Here is a 20,132-nt window from a genome sequence, read left to right as displayed (position 1 = left end):
AAATTCTGTCCGGAGCACAAACGTTCCGACCCACTGCGCCTTAATTTCCAACAGGTCTTTTTTCATAGCCTGCAACAACACTACCCCTTTTTCTCTGACCAAGTCGTTCCATAACATTCTCCCTTTACCATTCCAAATAACTCAAAAGAGACGTTTGTTAAAACCCAAATTAACGCCCACCCCCCTCTGTCCTGCCTGAATCACTGCCCGTTTAATAAACGAGTTGCCCACTATCCAAATCACCACTTTTTTAAGAAGCAGGGCCTTCTACTGCACCTGGAAAGATACAAAAGAGCAGTAAGAGTTTCACCTCCTGCAATCCCTACACATAGCTCATATAACATCCCAACGACCAGCGGCCCAAGCACATGATGTCCCCTTGAGCACAGCCCAGATTAGCTGCTTCCGAAGCTGCCCCTATATGAAAGGAATGAGTGCCATATTCAGCCGCCTGCAATCCCAGCCGAGACAATGCCGCTCTAAGCAGAGCCAACAACCTGTAGGCTGTCATCCTGCTTCCCTGCAAATGAAGGACAACTGCCTCGTAGTCATCCTGCAACGTACTGCCCAGCACTTGCCAATGGGCACACCCCAGATGTGACCATCGCATTCAGGACAACCCTCTTCCCTTGAGCCCTCTGATTGTCAAATCCACACCTCCCATCTCCCCTAAGTCTGTATCACGTCTACTCAACACAGACCTCTCCTGGTCCCTCTCCCAAGTAGTTCAGACACCCGAAAGGCCCCCAAAAATATCTAAGCCATGATTGTAGAGAATAGGCAGGCTTCCCCAGCATCTCGACAAACCTCAGGTAGCAGCTGCAATAACTGATGCAACAGATTCAAAGATATTGGTCTCCTAACCTGCCCCAGCAGACCCTGCTCTTGTGCCCAACCCTCCAGAATCCTACGCTCCAGCTCCCCAGCAGATGGAGGGTATCCCCACAACAACTTACCCATAAATTCTAGTCCCCCCAACTTCCCTGCAATCGTCTCGCATGACAAGCCTCTCTTGATCAGCCCCAAGGTATACTGCATCACATCTTTGCTCCTCATCCAACCTGCCACCCTCGTCCCTGATGCCAAAAATTCCCCCAAGCCTGAATATATGCCCCGCGTGTAGAATCAGCCAAGGGCCCTACTACCAGTTGAACCATCCTGCGTTGCCTACTGACCACAGATTCTCCGGCATGGGCGTTGAGTCTTTGTCCGGATCCTTGGCTAACCCATGGAATCTCCCCCACTGTGAACGAGACAAAGCATCTGCAATGTCATTGTCGACACCCGGGACTTGACATGCTCTAAAAGTTATGTCCTTGGCAGACTATCTATTGACCACCTCCACTACCAACATGTTGTCTACTTGAAATAGCACCTGCTTGTGTGCCAACTCTGTCCCCAGATAGTCACCGCCACCACTAGAGAAAAGAGCTCCAAAAATGCAATACTCCTGCCTCCATCGGCCCCACGGCCACCCATCTCTCCGTGTACCATCTGCCCTGCCAATAAAAACCGAAACCCCAGCCGCCAGCCGCTTCTGAAAAAACATGCTCTTCCCATTCAACATCCTCCTTCCTCGCCAGTGGGAATCCCATTAAAATCCCGTAAAAAGACGCACCAAATTCTCATATCAAAAACTCAGTCACTGTGCTTCCTCCCTAAATTTGGCGGTGGTAAGCACTTTGGTACCTTCCCAATTGGCTACTGGTGTACTCAGGTAAGACCTTAGTACCATGATACTAATATACCATGGGACTAAGGTACCCAGGGCATAGGTACACCAGGGGTCTCCCATGGGATGCAGCATGTATTATGCCACCCATGAGAGTCCACTCAAACTGTGACTACAGGTCTGCTCTTGCAGCCTGTGTAAGTTGGTGCTAGCACCACCTAAAACAGATATAAGCTTCCTTATATCTGAGATCACTATACTACGCTTGCCCAGGGCCTGCTCCGACTCTCCTGTATTGGGTGATTCCCGTGGGCCTTGCCGGTCCCAACTCTGCACCTTCTTCATTTATCACGTCTGTTGCTGCTGCCGCAGCTTGTTGGTGCTCCCACCGGACACCGAACCTCTTGTTCCGACATGGGACAGCTCGTGAATGGCTCCTGGTCTTCCACAGCGTCACCTGGTCCTCACAGCTGCAGCGACAAGGTCACCGTCATCACTCCTACATCTTCCGTCATTGGTTGTCATTGGTCTTCCGTGCCTCCTGGTCGCTTGAGAGTGGCATAGACTCTATCCCCTCTGCTTGCAGGTTCTCCTCTTCAAGAATCTACCCTTGGATTCCACCGGACTCTTTCACCTTCTTCCTCAGCAGCATCTTTTTGAAGTCCTGCCTTGTGATCTAAGGCAGTTTCCAATGTCAATTCGCACCTATGCACCAGGCTTCCCTGGCGTAGGTATCCTGGTTCCTGGGGTATCCACGGGTGGGGTGACTCTCTAACCTTCTGTCTTCCATGGGGTTTCTTCAGGGTCCACTGGGTAGGTCATTCTTAAAAACTGCAACCGCTACTTTCCCATTGAGTACACAGCTGCGTTTCCACTCTGCACACATCCTCCGTGGGTTTCCTGGGTACTTGCCTCGACTGGTTCCTTGTGTCTCCAGCTCTTCTGAGTCTTCTGGTCCAGGTCCCGACTTTGGTCGCAGTTCGCATTCTACTTCTTTGTGTATGGTTTGGTCTCCTCCTGGAGACCACTCTGTACTTGTGCTTACTTACCTCTTTACATTTGATATATTGTGTTGCTATCTCTGGGTAGGAGATATACCAATGTGTCAGTGAGTGTGTATAATAAATATAACTATTGTTATAACTAAGCTGTTGTTTGTTTTCCATTTAATCTACACTATATGATTAGTTCTGGTAAAACAAGCTGCTTAGCACTCTTGTACTAAGGCTGCTGGCCACAGCTACCACTTAGAGAGCTTTCTATGGTTGTCTAAGAACACTAAAATCACAATAAGGGTTGCCTGGATTAGTGCAGGGTGCTTCACTTGAATATGTGTGCACCATATACTAAGCCAGTCTCCTACATTGGTGTGCAGTGGTTGGGATTGAAGCCTGCACTGTTTTACCAACTAATCTAGGTGTGGATTAAGGGAAAACCATCACTAGGCACATATAAAATATTGTTGTAACAGTAAGTGCTACTGAACCTTTAGATTGGTTGTTAAGGGGCTAGCACGACCTTTTCTCCAAACTTCTGAAGTTTAGTTTTCACTACGGTAGGTAAGTGCAACACCACCCTACACCTAGTCACTATGTCTCTAATTATGGAACCAAGTGGGTCCCAACCCTCTGGATACAATGGTCTTAAGTTCCAAGAACTAAGGACCCTGTGTGTCTCTAGAAAACTAAAGACAGGAAGCAACCCTAACGCCAAGCAACTCTTAGAGCTGCTTCTGCTGGAATCCTGATAGGTCAGAAGGGCAGGACAAAGTGGGTGCGGATGCTCCAGAAGATGGTTCATGAGGTGTTGCCTCTAGTGACCTTAATTCTTAGCATGACCAGGAGGAGTCTGATGACTCCACACTGGTGAGCTCTGATTCCCGTGGGATTCCTCCTGGGAGGGTTCAGAGAATGCACACAAGGACTAGATCCTCCTCTGTCAATTCCAGTGCTTCTGTCAATTCCATAGGGACTGCCATCTCTAGCAAGAGGAACGACTTCTTAGAGAGGGAATACCACCTGATAAAACTTGAGAGAGTTAGACTCAAGCTCAAGCAGGAGCAGTTGGTCCTTGGTAAAGAGTTACAAAAACAAGAGACCCTGGTAGTCCAGAGGGCTAGGAAGAATTTGGGACTAGAGTCCGATGGTGGCAGCACTAGTGTACCTAGAGTCAGGGATCCTTGCTCTGATACTAGGAGCCTGAGCAGGATGGTCCCTTTGTACCAGGAGGGGGATGATATCCATAAATGGATCACTGCTTTGGAGAGGGCCTGTAAAGTTCAGAGGGTCCCTCAAGGGCAGTGGGCAGCTATAATGTGGCTCTCCTTTGCTAACAAAGGTAGAGACAAGCTCCTCACTGTTAGAGAAGAGGATGCTGAGGTTTGCTTCTATCCCTAGCACATGACATTCACCTTGCAGGACATGTTGGGCAAAGCAAGACTTGAGACAGGCTTGTCCCTAATTTTCACTGGCCCCACATGTCTGAAGACACCAACAGGTTTTGTCGCTCCTGTGTCATTTATCAAGCCAGTGGTAATTCATGTGGCACTACAAATGCCCCCGTAATTCCACTCCCAGTGATTGGAGTCCCCTTTGGGAGAGTGAGCATAGACACTATTGGTCCCTTAAACCTCCAACAGCATCTGGACACAGTTACATCCTAGTGGCGGTGGACCATGCCACTAGGTATCCAGAGGCTATTCCCCTTAGGTCCACTACAACTCCTGTAGTGGTGAAGGCCCTTCTGGGAGTCTTTTCCAGAGTTGGGTTCCCGAAGGAGGGCCTAACAGAGAGAGGTACAAACTTCATGTCTAGTTACATTCCTGCCATGTGGAAAGAAGTAAACTGTAAGTTTACCACACCCTACCTCCACAGTGCAATGGGCTTGTTGAAAGGTTCAACAAAACCCTCAAAGGTATGATCATGGGACTCCCAGAAACGCTCAGACGAAAATGGGATGTCTCACTACCCTGCCTTCTCTTTGCCTACAGAGAGGTTTCTCCGAAGGGGGTGGGCTACAGCCCATTTGAACTTCTGTTTGGACATCGAGTTAGGGGTCCATTGTTTCTGGTTAAGGAGGGTTTGGAGCAGCCTCTCAAACCTCCTAAACAGGAAATTGTGGACTATGTCCTTGGCCTGCGTTCATGTATGGATGAGTACATGAAGAAGGCCAGAAAAAATCTTGAGACCAGTCCGGAGTTTCAGAAAGCTTGGCATGACCAAAAGGCTGTACTGACTGTTTACCAGCTAGGACAGATTGTGGGTGTTGGAGCCTGTGGCCCCAGCAGCTCTCCAATGCAAGTTGAGTGGCCACCACACCATTCTTGAGAAAAAGGATGAGGTCACCTATTTGGTTGACCTAACAGTACCCACAAGATACTTCATGTGAATTGCCCAAAACCTTTTGTGAAAAGGCCTGACATTAGCTTGCTCATGGCCATTGATGAGGGGCAGGAGGAAGAGAGTGACCCTCTCCATGATCCTCTCCCAGGTCCCTGTTGATGGGTCAGCCGATGGAGTAGCCTTGGCAGGCAACCTCATGGACCAGCAGGAAGCTGATTGCATGAAAGGACTCGATCAGTTTGCCCACTTGTTTTCTCTGACTTCTAGTCAAACCACCTGGTGTACCCATGAAGTTGACACTGGTGACAGTCTGTGAAGAATACAATTTCCAGACAGCCTGACCATGTCAGAGATTGCATCAGGACTGAGGTCCAAAAGATGCTAGAATTGGGTGTCATTGGGCCTTCAGATAGCCCTTGGGCTAGTCCAGTGTTCCTTGTACCAAAACCTCACACCCAAGATGGTAAGAGACTGATGAGGGTGTGTGTATACTACAGAGGCCTCAATGAAGTCACTAGGACTGATTCCTATCCAATTCCTCGGGCAGATAAGCTAATTGTTATTCTGGCCTCAGCCACGTATCTTAGTACATTTGAACTGAGCGCTGACTACTGGCAAATCAGAGGTTGGTGAACAAAGTTCTCACAGGTCTGGAAGCCTATAGTGCAGTATATCTAGATGGTATTGCTGTCTTTAGTTACATCTGGGAGGATCACATGGCCCACATCAGAAATGTTCTGGAGGCCCTGAAAAAGGCAGGCCTCACTACCAAGGCCACAAAGTGCCAGATAGGGCAGAGCAAGGTTGTGCACTTGAGTCACCTGATAGGTGGAAGCCAAGTTCAACCATTGGAGAGTAAAATCCAGACCATAATGGACTAGGTTGCCTCCACTACCCAGACTCAGTTCAAAGCTCTCTTGGGCCTGACTCAGTGGTGAATCCAAACCCCTCAATCAGAGTCTTCCTCATGAGGTCATTGGACCCTGCCTCTGGCCCAGAGAGGGTCAAAAGCCTGTCTCTGCAGTTACCAGAGAACAGTTCCCACAGGAGTGCCCCCCAGAGAGGTTTCTTTACTCTTCTTATTTCACAAGCCCTCTCAAAGGCTGTGAACCATTTGGTGATGTCATCACCTTCCTCGAATTTAGGGACAATCCCTTTGGGGATTTTAGGATCAGAAGTGTCCTCCCTATCCTTGTTAGGGCTTGAGCTTTCGTTGCAGTGCGTAGCACTGGTCGCGCAGCGAGATCCCTTTTGTATGGGGTTTGTAAAGCTGCTCACACGCTTGTGTGTGTGGTTTTTCTTCCCGTGGCTCTATTGGCTTTCGCGTGCTTTAAAAAAAAAAGTCTGCATGCAATTGGGCAAAGACGGGCGCATGTCCCACCTTTGCTCCGCCAATTCCCGACAGTGGCCAGCACACGCAGCAGCACGCGTTCGCCTCGCTGCCATGCTCCCTCCCCCCGCTCCTCTGTGGTGCACGCGCACCACTGGGTTCGATTCTGTGCTTTACACCATGGCAGCTTCAGGTGAAATCTCGGACCGCGAGGGCACCTGGATTCCATGCCTGCGAGTTTCAGGAAGGAATGTCCTTTGGCGCCGACAATCAGTTCATTGCCCGTGCAGATGCTGCTCTGTAGACTTCCTGTAAATGTGTTTGCTCATCTGCCTCCAGCTCATCCATACCATTTGCTTATAGTTAATTGACCGCCTTTCTTATAACTCCATACAAAGCAAGTTTGCAAAAGAAAGATCCGTCATATACGAACAGGCGGGTGACTGCGGGGTTTACGCAAGGCAGGAGAGGCGCAAGACGTGAATCGGAGAGAACCGTCCATACTAATGTGTGTTGGTGCCAGTTTGAGGTGTATGCGCTGAATAGATGCAGAAGAAAGGCCAAGTGCGCAGAAAACCCCCTGCGCAGAACAGTAAAAAAACAAACGACATCAAGGCAGGTTTGAGCCAAGAGGCTAGGGCCATAAATCGATAATGCTACTTCACTATCAGTGAGGTTGGAGTTCTCTACAAGCATCGATCAGCCTGCTGTGTCTGGTTTAAGGAAACGTCACGATGGCCCTTTCTTTGAAAACAGTGAATGATAAAGATGTTGAACCTCTTCCGCGGTGCAGGACCTCCGAACTTCCACCCTGTTTTGATTTCAGTGTTTACTGCTCACGCAAATGAGGCAGAGTTTGCCCAGACTGGACACCTGTGTCCAGTAATCTTCATTGGGCAAACACCACCTATCTACAGCACAGAGGCATCTGGCAGCCGTTACCAGCAATGAATGCACTGACTAAGGCAATAAGATGCTCCATGCCTCCGGGGACTGAATGCGCCACTCCTGAGTCTTCTTTTTACAAATCATTGTTTGCAGGTGTTAACTTCCAATTAGTTATGTGCTCGCGGACTAAGACATCAACTTCCAGAATGTATTTGGTATTTGAAGACCCTGTTACCTAAAGTGCTGTCTTGGAATATCTACTGATGCAACACTACGTGCAGGACGGAAGTGATTGTGACGTCACACATAGGGCCTGCGTCCCCTGTGCGCTGTCAATCGCGGGTCTTTCCAGACCAGGAAGGTAGAGGAAAAGGCTGCCACCCTTGCGGCTGCCCATGTATTTTCTTAATATGCTATTATGGCTGACACATCAGGACAGCTCCCCGAGCTCTTGCTTTGCTTGTCCAGGGCAGTGAGGCTGGCGAGTGAGGTGAAGAGAGCCATTTAAAACAACCAAAAAGTCACGCAGTAAGTCTCCCCCCCCCCCCCGTTGCAGCCTGGTGAAGTGAAGTCTAGATTCGATTTCATCGTTCTTGACGCCCCTGGGGACCAGGGACATCTTAAGGATTTTGGGGGCCCTGGGCCAAAAATATTTTGGGGGCCCCTGTTCAGAACAGCTTTGAATTTATGGTCCAATTTGAGCCCCTGTTTTCCACGCCGTTTCCGCTTCCTCAGCTGCGTTAGCGATCCAGTTCACATCATAGGCATTAGCCTATATATTCCCGATGTAAACAGACGCGCGCAGCTGACTGCGGTAGGATTTAGTGTTTCCTGCCCTGCTACTACGTTTTTAATACTTTTTAAATAGTATACGTGTGGCTGAATTACTCTGTGCTTTTTAACAATTTCTCCTACCATGTTTTTAACACAAATTTTATTAGGCATTTCAGATAAAACATTACATGGATAATTGCATATTTAAACAGGTGGTAATTACTAATTAGATAAGAAGTGATGTCCGAGGTACAGCTGTGACAGTGCATAATCTGATGTTGATGATTGCGTATGTTCAAACTTTACATAGTATCCATATTCAAACCCCAGAAGGAGTCAAGTTTATTTCCATTGGGTAATGAACTTATGTGGTGAATGCCTGAAGGGTATTATGTCTGATACCCATTTTAACCCACCCACTCCAATCCACCCCTTGAAACCGAACTCAAAACAACAAAACAGTTGCCGTTGTGATGAAACCTTATTATATCTTGGTAAAGTGTGCCAGGTGACATTCACATCCGATATTGCTAGGGAGGACAAGGGAGAGGGGGCAAGAGGGAGATCAGGGGCAGGGGAGAAGAGAGGGGGGAAAGAGCAGTTGTCACACAAAAGAAACAACTGCCAAGAGTCCAGCCACTTTGGGGGAAAGGGTCAAGTAGCTACCGCACCAACAGTTCGTGGAGTCTGAGAATTAACAATTTCTCCTACCTATGCGCACTTGGGGCCCGATTCACAGAACTAACTTAAGACAAAATCCTAAACTTACTACCATTTTGGTATTCACAGAAGGCACTTACTCATTTTGGTATTCACAGAAGGCACTTACTCATTTCGGTATTCACAGAAGTTAGGAGTCCTAACTTTAGGACTCCTAAATGCCTTCTGTGAATACCGAAAGTCTTAAAATTAGGATTTTTCTCAATTTAGTAGTCCTAAGTTTAGGACTCCTAACTTTAGGACTCCTAAATGCCTTCTGTGAATACTGAAAGCCTTAAAATTAGGATTTTTCTCAGTTTAGGAGTCCTAAGGTTAGGACTCCTAACTTTACAACTACTAAACTGAGAAAAATCCTAATTTTAAGGCTTTCGGTATTCACAGAAGGCATTTAGGAGTCCTAAAGTTAGGAGTCCTAAACTTAGGACTACTAAATTGAGAAGAATCCTAATTTTAAGACTTTCGGTATTCACAGAAGGCATTTAGGAGTCCTAAAGTTAGGACTCCTAATTTCTGTGAATACCGAAATGAGTAAGTGCCTTCTGTGAATACCAAAATGAGTAAGTGCCTTCTGTGAATACTAAAATGGTAGTAAGTTTAGGATTTTGTCTTAAGTTAGTTCTGTGAATCGGGCCCTTGCACTTTAGTTTATTCTGTTTGCCTACACCTCCTTCGCTGCTTATCTCACTTTTCCTCCAGTCCTGGTCCGCCGCGGCTGATACACCGATTGTGTGGAGGGCTGGGGCTACTATCAGGCTCCTCACTTCTGCCACGCAGTTTCTGCTTCCTCAGCTGCGTTAGCAATCCAGTTTGCATCATAGGCATTAGCCTATATATTCCCGACGCAAACGGACGCGACCAGCGGCTGCGCTTCTGGCGCGCCAAAGGCAAGCCAATCTGCTCCCGTCAGTGTCCCGTCAGCGTCCGGCGCCAGCCATGCTGCCCCGCTCCCCTCCGGAGAGCTTCTTCCACTATATTACAATAGGGAAATACTGCTTAGCGGCTACCATTATGTCAGTGTACAGCTGCTGATCTGATGCAATAAGTGAAACTGGTCTCTCCTCCAGCACAGGAAACTCGCACCCAAGAACCTCCCACTCAACACTAAGTGTAAAAACAATAAGAAAACAGAGGACTTAAAGGCCACCCTTTTAATTTGTCACTCTATGCAAAAGCATGAACCATACATTTATGACCTACTTTTAGACGAACAGCCTGATGTTTCAATTTCTCACTGAGACATGGCTGTCTGAAGCCTTCAACCCTACTATCACCACATCAATCACTATGAATTATAAAATCCTTAGGAGGGACCGACCGAGTGGGAAGGGGGAGCGGTGTCATAATAATTTACAATCAATTACTAGACTGCTCTCCCATCCCGATGGAAAACTTCGAGGGCGCAGAGTCCTTAGGCTTCTGCTGTGCCTTATTCCCCCATCATAGCATAGCTAGTTTTCAAATTTACAGACCTCCCAGTGCAAATGGAAATGTTATTACCACGCTTCATACCGCCACCACCTCCCTGGACTTAGAGTACAATAACTGCCTTATTCTGGGAGATTTCAATATACATATGGACAATGGAAAATACCCTCAAACAATTTCCTTGCTGGAGACACTGCAGACCTGCAACATGTTTTCATCTATTTTTCGGCCACCCATGAGAAGGACCATACCCTAGAGCCTAGACCAAATCTTTCACAATTTTGACATATCAGTAAGCCTACCTCTTCCCATTACCTGGTCTGACCACCTCCTATTAAAATTCATCATTCCCAACTCTGACACAGCCCCTCGGGCTAACGCAGGGCAGAGGGTCCCTAATTACAGAACGTTCCATAAAATATCCATCCCGATGTTAGCAGATGCCCTCGGTCGTTCCTCACCGGAGCTGTCTGGCTGCCCCGACTTGGACGCCCTCTCAATAGATTCATGGCTCTGAACCAACATTGGTGCAGCTGTACCGGTTGTTTCCCACTCCTCAAAGAGGTTGGCCCCACCAGCTCCATGGTTTAACGATTCCCTCAGATCTAGCAAAAGAAATTGTAGAAAAATGGAATGGAAATGGCGTAAATCCTATCTACCTGAGGACAGGAAGCTGTATAAAGACACCTTAAAAGCTCATTACATTCTCGTGAAGGCAGCCAAGAAAAACATCTTTCAAACCAAGATAGAAAATGCCTAAATAAAAGTAAGGAAATCTTTAGCATAGTTAAATCCTTTACCGCCCCGAAAGCCAGCACAAAGGAAGGGCCATGCACGGAAGAATGGTCTAAGCAAATAGCTCAATTCTTCCACAAAAAGATCTCTGTGATCCAACAAGCCATCACTAACATTGCAGAAGAAGAACTGACCTTCTACCTTAGTTCTAAAAGTAAATTTCACCTCTTGGATCCTTCATCTTTACTAGCTTTCCCTGAGTTTCAGCTTGAAGAGTCACTGACCCTTCTCCAAAGCATTAAGTCTGGCTCTCCTACCGACCCATGTCCAGCGAATATCCTGAACCTATTAGCTCCCATCATAAACCCACATTAAACCAGCTCTTTAATGCTTCCCTCTCCTCAGGCAGCATGCCGAAATTATGGAAGAATGCTAAGATTCTTCCACTGATAAAAAAGGCTAAAGCTAAACCGGCAAAGCCTGCCAACTACAGGCCAATCTCCTGTCTTACGGCCCTCTCCAAAGTATTAGAGAAGCATGTAAACAAGGCCCTCCAAAAACACATTGAAGATGGGCAGCTCCCTCATGAGTCCCAATCCAGTTTTAGGGCTAACTACAGTACAGAGTCCGCTCTACTGGAAGAGACTGAATTTCTCAAGGGTAAGCTGGACCAGGGAGGCAAGGCTGTTCTGATACTGCTTGATCTGTCAGTGGCCTTCGATACGTTCCCACATGAGAGGCTCCTGGAGAGACTCGCTAACATCAGCCTGGGGGGGACCGCTTTAACATGGATGTCATCCTTCTTGGCAAATAGATCTCAGGAAATCTGGCTCCCCCCTTTCTCATCCCCGGTTCCGGCCATGAATGTAGGTGTCCCTCAGGGCTCCATTCTCAGTCCTACTCTTTTTAATATATATCTATCCCCCCTTGCATTTCTGATAGGGGAAGAGGGCGCCAAAATAATTTCCTATGCTGATGACACTCAGCTGATCTTTTCATGTGAAAAAGAAACCAACTTTGACGGGGCAATGATTAGGTCTTGCCTCACAAAGGTTTTTAACTGGCTTAAGATCAATCAGCTGAAGTTAAATCCTGACAGAACTGAAGTTGTTTTCTTTGGTAACCCAGAAACGCGTGACTGGAGCTCTTGGTGGCCAAAAGATCTGCCGCCCCCGCCCGGGAAAAAGGAGAAAGTAAAAACCTTAGGAATTGTCATAGACAAGACACTCTCCATGCGCTTTCAAATCCAAAATCTAACTGGCACTTGCTTTGGCATACTCTGGATGCAAAACAAATTCCTGCCACTGTTACTGCTTGAGAGCAGAAAGATCGTGATGCAGGCTCTGGTGACATCAAAGCTTGACTATGTCAACAGCTTGTACCTCGGTCTTCCCAAATCCCTTATCCAGCGCCGCCAAGTGGTACAAAACGTGGCGGCCAGAGTCATCCTGAGACCTAAACCCAGATCTAGTATAACCCCTATTCTTAAGTCTCTACACTGGCTCCGCATAAAAGAACAGATCGACTTCAAAGCAATGACCATCTTCTTCGAAGCTTTCCACGGCTTAGGAGCCGGCTACCTAAATAAGCGTGTTAATCGCTACACAACATATAGAAACCCTAGGATCTTCCAATGCCAACCTGGCCATCATGCCTAAAATATGCTGTGCCCGCACTGGAGGCAGATCCCTCAGCTTTCTAGGTGCAAAATTGTGGAATAGACTCCCTGAGTCTCTGAGACTGACCACAGACCTACTCACTTTCAAGAAGAACTTAAAAATCTGCCTTTTTAATAACTGATGGGTCTTTTACGAACGTTTCCCACCCGTGGTCACGTGCCAGGACACTCTAGTCTGAGTAGCTGCGCGCTTTATTAAATACACTATTTCATTTCATTTCATTAGGTCCCTGACAGTGCATAGGAACACTCGTCCAAATTCTAAGGGCCTTATTTATGAGGCCTTGCTTCACTTTTATGCCGACGGTGTGTCACTTTTTGTGAAGCACCGGCAGCGTAAACAAGCATTGGCATAGCCAATAGGTCTCGCTTTTGGGATATTTAGTTATGCAGCACAATATCCTTGGTGCAACAACGTCAACTGTTGCATGGCTAAGCACTTATAAGGTCCCAAAGGCGAGACCTAATGGCTATGCCAATGCTTGTTGTTTTTTCTTTTGTTCATGAAAGAAATATTTATTTTCCTCTTTGTATACCATTTGTATGCCACCATTCAGTGACGTCTTGAATGAATGAATGAATGAATACATACTTATATAGCGCATGGCTACCCGAGGGCATCCCAGCGCTTCCTGTGACCTCTTCTCACTAACTACTACTTACGGGAAGAGAAAAGTCTTCAGCTGCCTCCTAAAACCAAGATAGTCCTGCTCCAGACGAATATGGTGTTGGAGCTGGTTCCACAACATTGCAGCATGGAAAGGAAACCGGCGCCCCCCCATCCTTGCCCGTTTAATCAGAGGGACCACAAGACGTCGTTTGTTACTGGATCTAATAGTTCTATCAGTCCAATTTAGCTGTACCATGGGCTCAATCAAAGGGGGACCGGCACCTCCAAGTGACTTGTGGACAATAAACATGGCCTTGAACCTAATTCTCTCTAGAACTTGGAGCCAGTGCAACTGCCTAATGGCTAACCTAGCCGAGCTGCGTTTAGGGACATTCATTAGGAGACGGGCTGCACAATTTTGAACGGTCTGAAGAATCTGTATAGTTTTTAAAGGCGCTCCCAAATAGATTGCATTTGCGTAGTCCAGCCGTGAAAGAACCAAAGCTTGGACCAGTAGCCGCCTCGCCTCGAACGGGAGAAGGGGAAGAATCTTCCTCAATGACCTAAGGAGGCCATAGCAAGTGGCCGCCACTTTCCGTGCCTGGGCTGTAAAATTTAGGTTGCAGTCAAACCATACACCCAGACTTTTGATCTGAATCTTGGGGGCCGGAGGGGGGCCAAGAGAGCTAGGCCACATCGCGTCCAAGTTGGCAGGAGGAGCATGGCCTAAGATCAGAATTTCCGTCTTGGTCCCATTCAGTTTAAGGAAGGATAACTCCATCCACTGAGAGACCTTCTCCAGACAGGCAGTAAAAGTAGACTTACCTCTATCTTGATGACTGAGAGAGACGACCAACTGGGTGTCGTCGGCGTACATAACCGTGTGGATTCCCCACGGGGCTACCACCTCCGCGAGGGGCCTCATGTAGATATTAAACATGGTAGGGCTAAGAGAGGAGCCCTGGGGAACCCCACAGCGCAGAGGAATCTGACTGGAAGTTCAAGTTCAAGTTCAGGAATTTGTATAGCGCACTACTCACCCAGTGGGTCTCAAGGCGCTTGAGGGAGGGTGGGTGCATTACTTATCGAATAGCCAGGTTTTTAGTTGCTTTCTGAAGGAGAGGTGGTTCTGTGTAAGTCGGAGGTGAGTGGGGAGAGAATTCCAGGTTTTGGCCGCTAAGTAGGAGAAGGATCTTCCTCCCATGGTGGATCTGTGGATGCGCGGAATTGCGGCGAGGGCTTGATTGGATGATTGTAGTTGGCGGGTGGATGTGTAGAAGGACAGTCGTGTGTTGAGGCATTCGGGTCCTAGGTCGTAGAGGGCCTTGTGTGCGTGGGTAAGGAGACGGAACGTTATTCTCTTGTTGACGGGGAGCCAGTGGAGATCCTTCAGGTGACCGGAAATGTGAGCATGACCGGGAATGTCCAGTATGAGTCTGGCTGAGGCGTTTTGGATGCGTTGTAGTTTTTTCTGTAGTTTGGCTGTGGTCCCGGCGTAAAGAGTATTTCCATAATCCAGTCGGCTGGTGACCAGTGCGTGGGTGACTGTCTTTCTTGTTTCGGTGGGGATCCAGCGAAAGATTTTTTTGAGCATGCGTAGGATGTTGAAGCATGAAGATGAGACGGCTTTGACTTGTCTGGTCATCGAGAGGGAGGAGTCTAGGATGAAGCCCAGGTTATGTGCGTGATCTGTAGGTATGGGTGCTGTACCCAGGGCCGGTGGTCACCATGAGTCGTCCCAGGCAGAGGGGGATGATCCTTAGATGAGGACTTCCGTTTTGTCCGAGTTAAGTTTTAAACGGCTGTTCTTCATCAATTCGGCTACTTCTTTCATTCCTTCGTGTAGATTGGTTTTGGCGGTGTTTGGGTCTTTGGTGAGGGAGAGGATCAGCTGGGTGTCGTCTGCGTAGGAGATGATGTTGAGGTTGTGTTGGCACGCGATGGATGCGAGGGGACTCATGTATACGTTGAAGAGGGTGGGGCTGAGTGAAGATCCTTGTGGTACACCACAGATGACTTCGGTGGCCTCTGATTTGAATGGGGGGAGGCAAACTCTCTGGGTTCTTCCGGCGAGGAACGAGATGATCCAATCCAAAGCTTTTCCTTGTATTCCGACGTTGTTGAGGCGTTGTATGAGTGTGCTATGACATACTGTGTCGAAGGCGGCGGAGAGGTCGAGTAGGATGAGGGCAACTGTTTCTCCGTTGTCCAGTAGCGTTCGGATGTCGTCTGTAGCTGCGATGAGGGCGGTTTCGGTGCTGTGTTTGGCTCGGAAGCCGGACTGTGAAGGGTCGAGGGAATTGTTGGATTCAAGGAAGGCGGCGAGCTGACTATTGACGGCTTTCTCAATGACTTTGGCAGGGAATGGGAGGAGTGAGATGGGGCGGTAGTTCTTAAGTTCAGAGGGGTCTGCTGTGGGTTCCTTCAGAAGGGCGCTGAGTTCGGCATGTTTCCAGCTTTCCGGGAAGGTAGCGGAGTTGAAGGAACAGTTGATGACATCGCGGAGATGGGGTGCGATGATGGAGTCTGCTTTGTTGAAGATGTGGTGGGGACATGGGTCGGTTGGCGATCCTGAGTGAATGGAGTTCATCAGGCGGATGGTGTCTTCAGTGGTGATTGGGTTCCAGGCGAAAAGGTTGTGAGAGTGCTGTTTTGGTTCGGAGGTGGGTGGAGTGGGCTGTTTAATCGGACTGGTTTTCAAAGCTGTTATGTATGTCGGCGATTTTGTTGTGGAAGAAAGAGGATAAAGAGTCGCAGAGGTCTTGGGTGGGAGTGATGTCGTTGGTGCCGGCGGTGGGGTTGGTAAATTCTTTGACGATGTTGAATAGTTCCTTGCTGTTGTGGGCGTTGTTGTCGAGTCGATCCTTGAATGCTGATTTCTTGGTGGATCGGATCAATTGGTGGTGTTTGCGGGTGGCGTCCTTGAAGGTGGTCAGGTTGTCAGAGGTTGGGTTTTTTCTCCAGGTTTTCTCGAGGGTACGACATAACTTCTTGGATTTCTTAAGGTCATCGTTGAACCAGGGGGCCTTGGAGAGAGCGTCCTCCTCAAAAACCACGAATGACCGATCAACCAAAAAGGACTGCAACCACTTAAGGGCAGTCCTCGCTACTCCTATCTCCCCAAGCCTCTGAATCATAATTTGATGATTCACCATGTCGAAGGCTGCGCTGAGATCCAATAAAATGATCGCAGCACAGCCTCCATTGTCCAGAATCTTTCGAGACTCTTCGACCACCGCAAGCAAGGCCGTCTCCGTGCCCTGATGACGCCTAAAACCTGTCTGAGTGGGGTGGAGGCAATTATTCTCCTCCAGGAAACCTGCAAGTATTGAGTTGGCATATTTTTCAGCTATCTTACCGATCCCCGGCAGCAAAGAAATGGGACGATAATTTGCCCAGTCTTCAGGATCTAAATGTGGTTTTTTAAGAAGGGCTTTAACTCTGGCCTGCTTCCAGAGCAACGGCACCTGCCCAGTTCTAAGCGAGGAATTCACTACCTGCAGAATGACTGGGGAAACAGTCTCCCAAGCCAAATTAAGAATGGATGGTGGAGCAGGGTCAGCTGGGGACCCAGATTTAAGTTCTCGCAAAAACCTCTGTAAATCCGGCAGAGTCAGCAGGGAGAAGTCTTCCAGCATGACCTGACCGATAGGCAATGGGGTACTTATCGTCGCAGATGTCTGAGGAAAAGTAGAGTAGATGTTATCAATTTTTATTCGAAAAAAATCAGCTATTTCCTCACACCGCTTTTGAGCGTCCCCCGGGGCAATGAGAGGAGATGGAAGGGTGAGCAGGGAATTCATGATTTAGAGATTTCCCTAGGGGAATTGGATGCAGAGGCAATTTTTCGGTGATAATAGGAGGCTTGCACGTTCTTTATTTAATTTTTATAGAGCTTAAGTGACTCTTTATACTTGGTCTTACTCGCCTCAGAAAAATCCTTCCTCCATTTCTTTTCCAAACGTTTACAGGATTGCTTAAGCAGTCTAAGTTCCTGGGAATACCATGCCTTTTTATTAGGGCCAATTCGATGGGAAAGTTCTTTTTTCGTCCAAGGAGGATTCTAGCCAACTATTAAAATTAGCATTGGCCACCGAAGGATTCGGATGAGGAGGAGGAATAGAGATTGCCAGGTTAGTGACCCAATTTTCCATGGAAAGTTTAGACCAAATGCAGCCGTTTTTTTTAGCTTTAACACATGGTTGTTTAACATCGCAGGCAGTCCAACTAAATGATAAAACAAAGTGATCCGACCAAGGGACCACGATAGCCTCCCTAAAAACAATATTTGTGAGATTGGTGAATAGAGGATCAAAAAGATGTCCTAATTTATGGGTGGGCCCATGCACGATTTGCTTGAGTTGGAATGTTCCCAGCCCCTCAATAAGATCCTGAGAGACGGTAGAGTCCACTTCATCAAGGTGTACATTTAAATCACCCAAAATCGACAAATTAGAGGAGAGACTTGCCCTGTTGCTGGCAGTCTCAAAAGCGTATTAGAGAAACTGGCGCATGTTCCAGGGGGGCGGTATATCAGGATCCCAGAGAAGGTGCAAGTGGATGAGAAACATAACTCAAAAGAAAGACTTTCGCAGTCGACAAGGGGACTCGTGGTAGACCGACACCTATAAGAATTTCTATATATTATAGCAATCCCTCCCCCACGGCCACTGGCCCGATCTTGCCTTAGAATAGCATAGTTAGGGGGAAGAGCCTGAACCACGTCGGCATCAGAGTCCACGCTGGTCCAAGTCTCCGTTAAAAAAAGGACATCTGAAATCCTTTCTTCAAGGAGTAGATATGTTTCGCAGGAGTGCTTAGGTAGGGAGCGACAATTGAGAAGAAGCAAGGAGAGGGACTTGTCCTTGCACTCCTCAGTTCCCTCCAGGGTAGTGGGGTGCCAGACGTTAAACCAAAAGTCACAGAATGAGCAGGAGGTAATCCCCTCATCTACACGCACGGTATGCGCACACTTACTGCTCAAATTGTGTCTGCATTCCAGCAGCTGCTCCCTAGTGTAGCGAAGATCCATAATACCATGAGGATCAGGGGTTACAGCCCCCAGTCCCATCCAGGCGCGGACGGGCGCAGACGGGCTTGCCTTGTGCGCGCCTTCGGCGCGCACGCGGCCCGCCCACTGCGCGCGTCCGCTGCGCGGCCACGTCATCGGCCGATTATATGCGTGAGGAAGCGGAAGTGCATGTCCCCGTCAGCGTCCAGAAAACTGGACCGCTGACCTCCACAAAGCAAAAAGGAGTTTTCCCTGGAAGAAACCCCAGTCCCCGCGACTATTTCTTCCCCCGGCCTGGTAAGTATAAGTGCAAAACAGAGCTGAGGCAATTAGAACATTTACTAATACAATTTAAAAGCAGCACAAAAATATCGTCATCACAATATCCATCATAAATTTTTAAAAGCAGTTAAAGCAACCTCTCGCTTCTGACCGAGATCAGAGCGAGTAAAAAGAGTCACAGCACGGCCACGTCATCGGCCGATTATATGCGTGAGGAAGCGGAAGTGCGTGTCACCGTCAGCGTCCAGAGAGCTGGACCGCTGACCTCCACAAAGCAAAAAGGAGTTTTCCCTGGAAGAAACCCCAGTCCCCGCGACTATTTCTCCCCCTGGCCTGGTAAGTATAAGTGCAAAACAGAGCTGAGGCAATTAGAACATTTACTAATACAATTGAAAAGCAGCACAAAAATATCGTCATCACAATTTCCATCATAAATTTTTTAAAGCAGTTAAAGCAACCTCTCGCTTCTGACCGAGATCAGAAGCGAGAGGTCTTCAGAAACAACATAGAGCACCCACAAAAAATATATTTACAACATTGGTAAATCCATGAAAATGTGAATCTCAGACTGTGTGGATACTGAAAGTGGGGTGGTATGTCTGCCTTTGTACTTCCTGTCTGGAGCGCCAAACACAGTAAATGTACAGGGCAGTAAAAAATACAGCAATGTTCCCTATGCGCTGTATTTTATCTCTTAGCACCAGTGACAATGATTTTTCATTTTCCAAAGACAATCCTCCGCTTTGAGAGTTTGACAATGGAAAATTTAAAAAACAGTGCCGGGTTCATCTTGCTGCAATGGTATAGTGGACCTGCCGGCACTCGGTTATTGCCGAAACTGCTCCTGTCATGTCAGCGAAAACAGTTTTGAAGATAAAAGTTTACCTGGTCCACTGCCATTACTAGAGTTTGTGAGTGGCTGGAGCTGAGCCAATGGAGATGTTACCTCCTCCTCCACAGCCGCTTGGGGAACCGCTTGAAAACTGTAAACAGTGAGAAGAGTAAAAGGAAGGTGCCAGCAATCAGGATGAACTTAACTATTAAGAAACGATCACAAGGATAAATTTAAATCAGAGTCTATGTATTCTCTGCACAAGGCGTCAAAGCTAAACAAGCATTGGCCGCGCGGCTGTAAAAGTAACGCCGCGCGACCGCGAAAGTCATCGCGATTACGGTGAAAGCGAAAGTGATCGCGATGACGCGCTCTGTGCTCGAAAAAATGAAATAAAGAAACGCGAGTGGTGACGCGTGTAGTGCGCACACGCGACGGGGAAAAGTGCTGTGCATGTCGTGCGTGCTTGTGCGCGTAATAGCAGGCTGGTGCCCAGCAAGATGGCACTTTTGAAGCAGCTACTAAATGTCTCGTCAGAGCAGCGCTTGCGCTGGCTCAGGCGAGACCTAAAAATGTGCCATGTGGCGCCGTATTTACAAAGTGACGCATCTAGGTAGATGCGTCACTTTGTAAACCCCAGCACCACATTATACCTGCGCCAGGTATAATGTATGCAGGTTGGGTGTTCCCGCGCAAAAAGCCTCGTAGAAGTGGCGTATTGAAATCTAGGAGAACTCAGTGCGCCACTTCAGGGATGGTTATGTGTATTTTCAACATTGTAACACAGCATTAGCTCACCAATATTACTGCAAATATTCTCTGTGACGCCCTCCC

This window comes from Triturus cristatus, chromosome 6 (genome assembly GCF_964204655.1).
Source record: "Triturus cristatus chromosome 6, aTriCri1.1, whole genome shotgun sequence".
Classification (NCBI taxonomy): Eukaryota; Metazoa; Chordata; class Amphibia; order Caudata; family Salamandridae; genus Triturus; species Triturus cristatus.
Note: the sequence above shows the minus strand (reverse complement) of the source record.